This window comes from Alligator sinensis, unplaced genomic scaffold (assembly GCF_000455745.1).
Source record: "Alligator sinensis unplaced genomic scaffold, ASM45574v1 scaffold54_1, whole genome shotgun sequence".
Lineage (NCBI taxonomy): Eukaryota > Metazoa > Chordata > Crocodylia > Alligatoridae > Alligator > Alligator sinensis.
Genome location: NW_005841962.1, coordinates 2,868,616 through 2,873,725, shown reverse-complemented (window position 1 = coordinate 2,873,725; position 5,110 = coordinate 2,868,616). Strand labels below are relative to the sequence as shown.

Here is a 5,110-nt window from a genome sequence, read left to right as displayed (position 1 = left end):
CCCTACACCCAGGACTGCGTAGAAAGAGTCCCTCCTCAAACATTACCAGGTGGTTTTGGCAGAAATCCACAGAGATGAACAAGGCAAAAACTTCAGCTGAGTGGGAGGGAGAGAGCAGTTAAAGTACCGATCTCTGGACAATTTGAAGAACTTTGTATATTTTGACTGGACACTGACTTGCTCAGACTGGCTCCCACCTTCTCAGTTGATCTCTTCACCTTGGCCTCATTCCTCACAGGTCTACCTTTTTCTCCTCTAACATTATCCTTCCAGCATTTTTACTTTCCATTTAGCCTTTTCCTTCCTAGCTAAATCTTTGTCCCCCCCAATTAAAAAAACTAACATGTTTGCTGCAGTCAAATTGTTCACTCTTATTGTCTACTTAAAGCATAACGCCTTTGGTGCAGGAACTGTGTGCTACTGTGTCTGTACTGGGTCTACACCAATGAAACTACCATTCTCAATATGGCTTTTGCACATTACTATAATAAACATGCCATACCCAAATGACACAGCACTGCAAATTAAGGTTTTTAGAACACTATTGACCAACGTTGTTGGCTGTAGTGCCTATATCAAGAGTTTTAACATTGTTAATGTTTCCCAAAATGACATGCAATTTCCTCCTTTTTCGTTTATTTGTTCGCATTCAGTAAGAAACTGGAAAAAGCTACTTACCCAAAGCTACACAATCTCTAACAGCAGTCAAAAATGATTTTTCTAACAGCTTTTTTGTTGAAATGTATCACTTTTAGCTCAATTCAGTGATATAAACTCTACTTGGTTTGTGTCCATATATAATTTAGCATGTTAGTGAAAGCTGTCCTCATCATATAGCCTAGGTTGTATATGTGTGTAACTCCTGTCGGCTCAGATCAAGTGTGTCTATGTCTGTGTGTGTGCCAACAAGAGTTATATACAATCTAGATAATTTGATTAGGTCAACCCTCATTAACATGAAAAATTGCTAAACTACCATGCAATTGACCCACAATTTCATAAAGAACACAAACACTGTCATACAAATAAATCATCATCAAAAGAACCAAGGGATCTATGGTGAACTCTGAACTCCAGAATGTTTATCTAGCCTCCATTATAAATAATCCACTATGTCTAGAGATGCAACGAGAACTAATGTCACCTCAAAGGAATCTACTTAGGATCATAGGAAAGTAAATGTCTCCTTACAAGTCAAGATGTTAGCCTGGAAATAAAAGTTTGGAAGGGGAGCGTAACCTACTGATTTTTCCCCCAAAGTGCAAGAGATTACCTTTGCTGACATCTTAATTTCTGAAAATATCTGTAAAGAAGCCTGAATAGAAAAAAAAATTGGCAAGAAAACAGTCAATTTAGGTTAATAAGCAAGTAGTGTGAATTTTAAATACACACCTAGAATGTAGACTTTGAAAGCAGCTACTATACACATGCAATAACTTTTAAAAAAGTCTTTGAAGTGTTTGAAAAAGAACACATGCCAAAAATACACATTTACAAAAGCTGTAAGAGCTTCAGTGATCATTATGATCCTTAAAAATAAAAGCCTACCTTTTAGGAAAGGGCTTAACACCTCCTTCAAGTGCACCTTATTTACTTCCATGAGAGGTTAACTTTTTGCCGTTAATATTATATATAATAGGATAATTCATTTTCCTGGAAGGTACACCAGAAAAACTGACTAGAAAGACCGCATTTTTATGTCCCATTCAGAGGAGGAAGGCGATATATGCTCAAAAATTAAATTGCTGAGTGTTCTAGGGTAAAAGTGTATACATCTCTTACTTTTTGGTTTAAAATTTGTAAAAATGGGTATTATAGAAAAGTAGGAAAACAAATATTTAGAAAATCATGAAGAAACTAAGAAATCATGAAACTTCTCACAACACTTATGGGCAAATTTGGGCAACTTTATGGAGTATTGTATAGTGCTGACAGCAATACCAATAGCTACCCATTTCTATGCAGTAATGAAGCTGATAGTTTGCTGTGTGGATCGTAATTTCAAGAGGATCAAGTTAATAGAAGGGAAATTAATCTCATAATCAAAGGTTAAGTTTATTATTGAGAAGGTTAACTAAATCCAACAAACAAAGATGAGCTTGTACATGTTTGTAAAAGTGACATTAAAAAAAGATGACTGGATACTGAACTGGAAGTTGAAATGTCATGTTCAGAAACCAAAGTGAAAGAGAAAAGTCCCTAATTAAAAGGACTTGATGAATGTGACAATAAGATGTTGGGAGTGACCATCTGATCAGCTGGTGCTAGTAAGAAGGCTTAGTTTGAAAAAACAAAAAAAAAACAGACATGTGGAATTAAGAGAATTAAGTAAATGGAATTAAGATATTGGAAGCTAAATACTAGAAAATGTTTAGAACTTTACCTTTTGTGCCCAAAAGCTTGCAAAGAACATTTTTTTCCAACTATTTAGTTGGTCTAATAAAAGATATCACATTTACCCAAAAAATCTTGCCTGCCTATGTCCTTAGACCAACACGGCTACAACCAACACCCTAGAACTTTACCTAATATTCAGAGGTGATTATACTCAATGATTCTGTGAAAAGTGAAAAAAATCTCAGAGCAAAATCTGTACACACTAACTTTCTTAAAGAAATAAAATCAACATATTAAAAATGTCAGTTTAGTTGCTTTGGAAAGAAGGAGAGATTTTAATTTTGTTTCTCCCACTTGCAAAAACATTACTTGCTATTTTACTGTTCCCCATTTTAATCATAAAGTCTGTATCGAAACAAGTCTTATAACTTCTACTATTTTTAAGGGAAAAAAAGGAAGTAAAATTACCATTATTTCAAAAGTAGCTATCATTGATAGATCAGAAACCTTGTTTCTTTTAAATATACCTGCATGTGAATACATAGGATTTCTACACTTGTTGGGAACCATCTACTAAAGAAAATGTTTGAGTCCTAATGAAATACTGTCTTGTAAACCGTACTGAACTGAAAATAAATAGATGCAGGCAAAGGGTCATCTTAAAGATGAAACAGAGGTTTTGAGACATCTCATGAGGATGCCTCCAGAAAGTTTTGGGGCTTGTGTCTAGAATAAGCTATGGAAGGAGAAGGACAACCTACTGCCAACAAAGTGCCAGAGTCAGCTAGAGGCAAGACATATTTGTTATGGCATATCTTTTAATATTACTTTTTTAATTTAAAAAAAATCAGATTTTTAAAATTTAAATCAGATATTTTTATTTAATCATTTTTGTTATTGTTTTGTTAAGATGCTTTAAAAAACTAAACCTATATAAAGATACTTTTGATTTAAGATATGCTAGAGCTCAAAGATATCATCACGGAGTAGGGATTATAATTTCTAATTGCATACTATTTGAGACAATCTATTCATGTAACCTTTTAAAAAAAAGTTTTATAAATAGGTCACAACATGGCATGGACTATATTAGGAGCCCAATCTATTTTATGGGGTTCCTAGAGGCTCTTCTATGGTTTAGTAAAAATTAAAGAAAACCACTCTACCCAATGGGACTCAGTGCTCAATCTAGAGAAACCCATCTCTGTGATGCTTAGTTTCAGTTCTCAAACTGTGCATTTATCTCCAGAGATAATATCCTTGTTAACAGCAGTATACGGGGATGAGATAACAGACCTGATTACCTACCCATCAGCCCTATTGTTTCTCTGCAAGTTTGTGTACACAAAGTCAAGCCCCTACTTCTCTCTAAAAGTGCAAAGTTTCAAGAAGTAAAATGAACAGAGGATTGTTGGGTGTGGAGTAGATCTGGGCAAGGAGGAGGAGTCTGGAGATAAATGCAAGGAAGGAAGGGCACTAGAAACAAAAGAGAACCATTTTGAGCAGAATATTCCAGAATTCTTGAGAGATAAGTCTCTGAGTATAGCCTTTCCATTGGTTTGAGATCTAGTGAGGGAATGGTATGGTAGAAGGGAAAACCTATTATGGTAGAAGGCATGCCAGGCTGTAAAAGAAACCGTTTGGGAATATTTTAAATGAAAGTTATATCAAACAACAAGAATGCACTTTTTGTAGAAAACAATGATTAAGTCAAGGCTTCCTGACCAGTGATTTAAATTGATTTGATTTAAATCAAATCCACTCCGATATTTAATACATGTTTAAGAGTCATCCCCAGGAGACAGGACAAAGTATAAGTAGTCAGTCCATAAACACTAGAATCATGGAAGGTGGAGAGAAAGTAAGGCCAAGTCTGCACTAGAAATGATTTCTCATGATAGCTGGATTGGCATGCCCTCCTAGATAGATGCTGCTTATACCAGCCAAAAAAGTCCTTTGCTGTATGCTTCAAACCAGCTGCACTAGCAAATGCATATTTATGCTGGTTTAACTGCCTCTACCCTTGGACTTCTAATCAGTGGAGAAAAGTTCCCCTCTTCAACCCACCCCCTCCCAGGATCTCCCCAATCTCCAAACACACACTGCTATGCCAGTAGAAGTATCTAGTGTAGAAACTCTGGCCAAAAGGTACACATCCTCTGGAAGCGTGTAAATAGAGAGCAACACCAGTTCAAAGCACCAGAGACATAATCTTTAAGTATCAAAACAACAGAAAGGGCATGTATTATTTCCTACAGTTATTTCAGTAGTTTGGGAATTCATTTGTGTTTTACAGGGTGCATTATTAGCTTCACATTCCCTGAATATATATTCCTACCTTCTATGTTTGTGGGTCCTGTTTCAGGACAAAAAGACTCTACTGGTTATTCATACTACCTGGCATGAGTTTCTTATCTACAACAATAAAAAGGGATACCTTTCTTTAATTGCTCTGCCCCGAACCATACTACATTTGAACTACATTTACAATGGAGAGATGAGAACACTTCACTCACCACTGACCTGTAACAAGTGAAATAAGAGTGGTGGGGGCAAAGCCTGTGATCGCAATGAAAGCTCACCAAAGCCACCTGCAGAAAGATTCTGCACACCAGGCACATCAATGGCAGTAAACATACTGATTTAGTTTATGAAATTTTATGGGAGAGCCCATGCTTTTTTATATATCTGGAAAGCATCAAGCATAGCAGGCACTACTAAAAAGTAATATACACACAAAAAGTGTGACTGGAATAAGATTCAGCCCAATTCC

General features: G+C 35.9%; 1 protein-coding gene across 1 annotated transcript in view; it reads right to left on the bottom strand.

Annotated features, from left to right (window-relative positions):
• The window catches only part of ZDHHC3 (zinc finger DHHC-type containing 3), a 47,558-nt gene that overhangs the window by 29,653 nt on the left and 12,795 nt on the right, over nt 1-5,110 (bottom strand). The window lies entirely within an intron of this gene.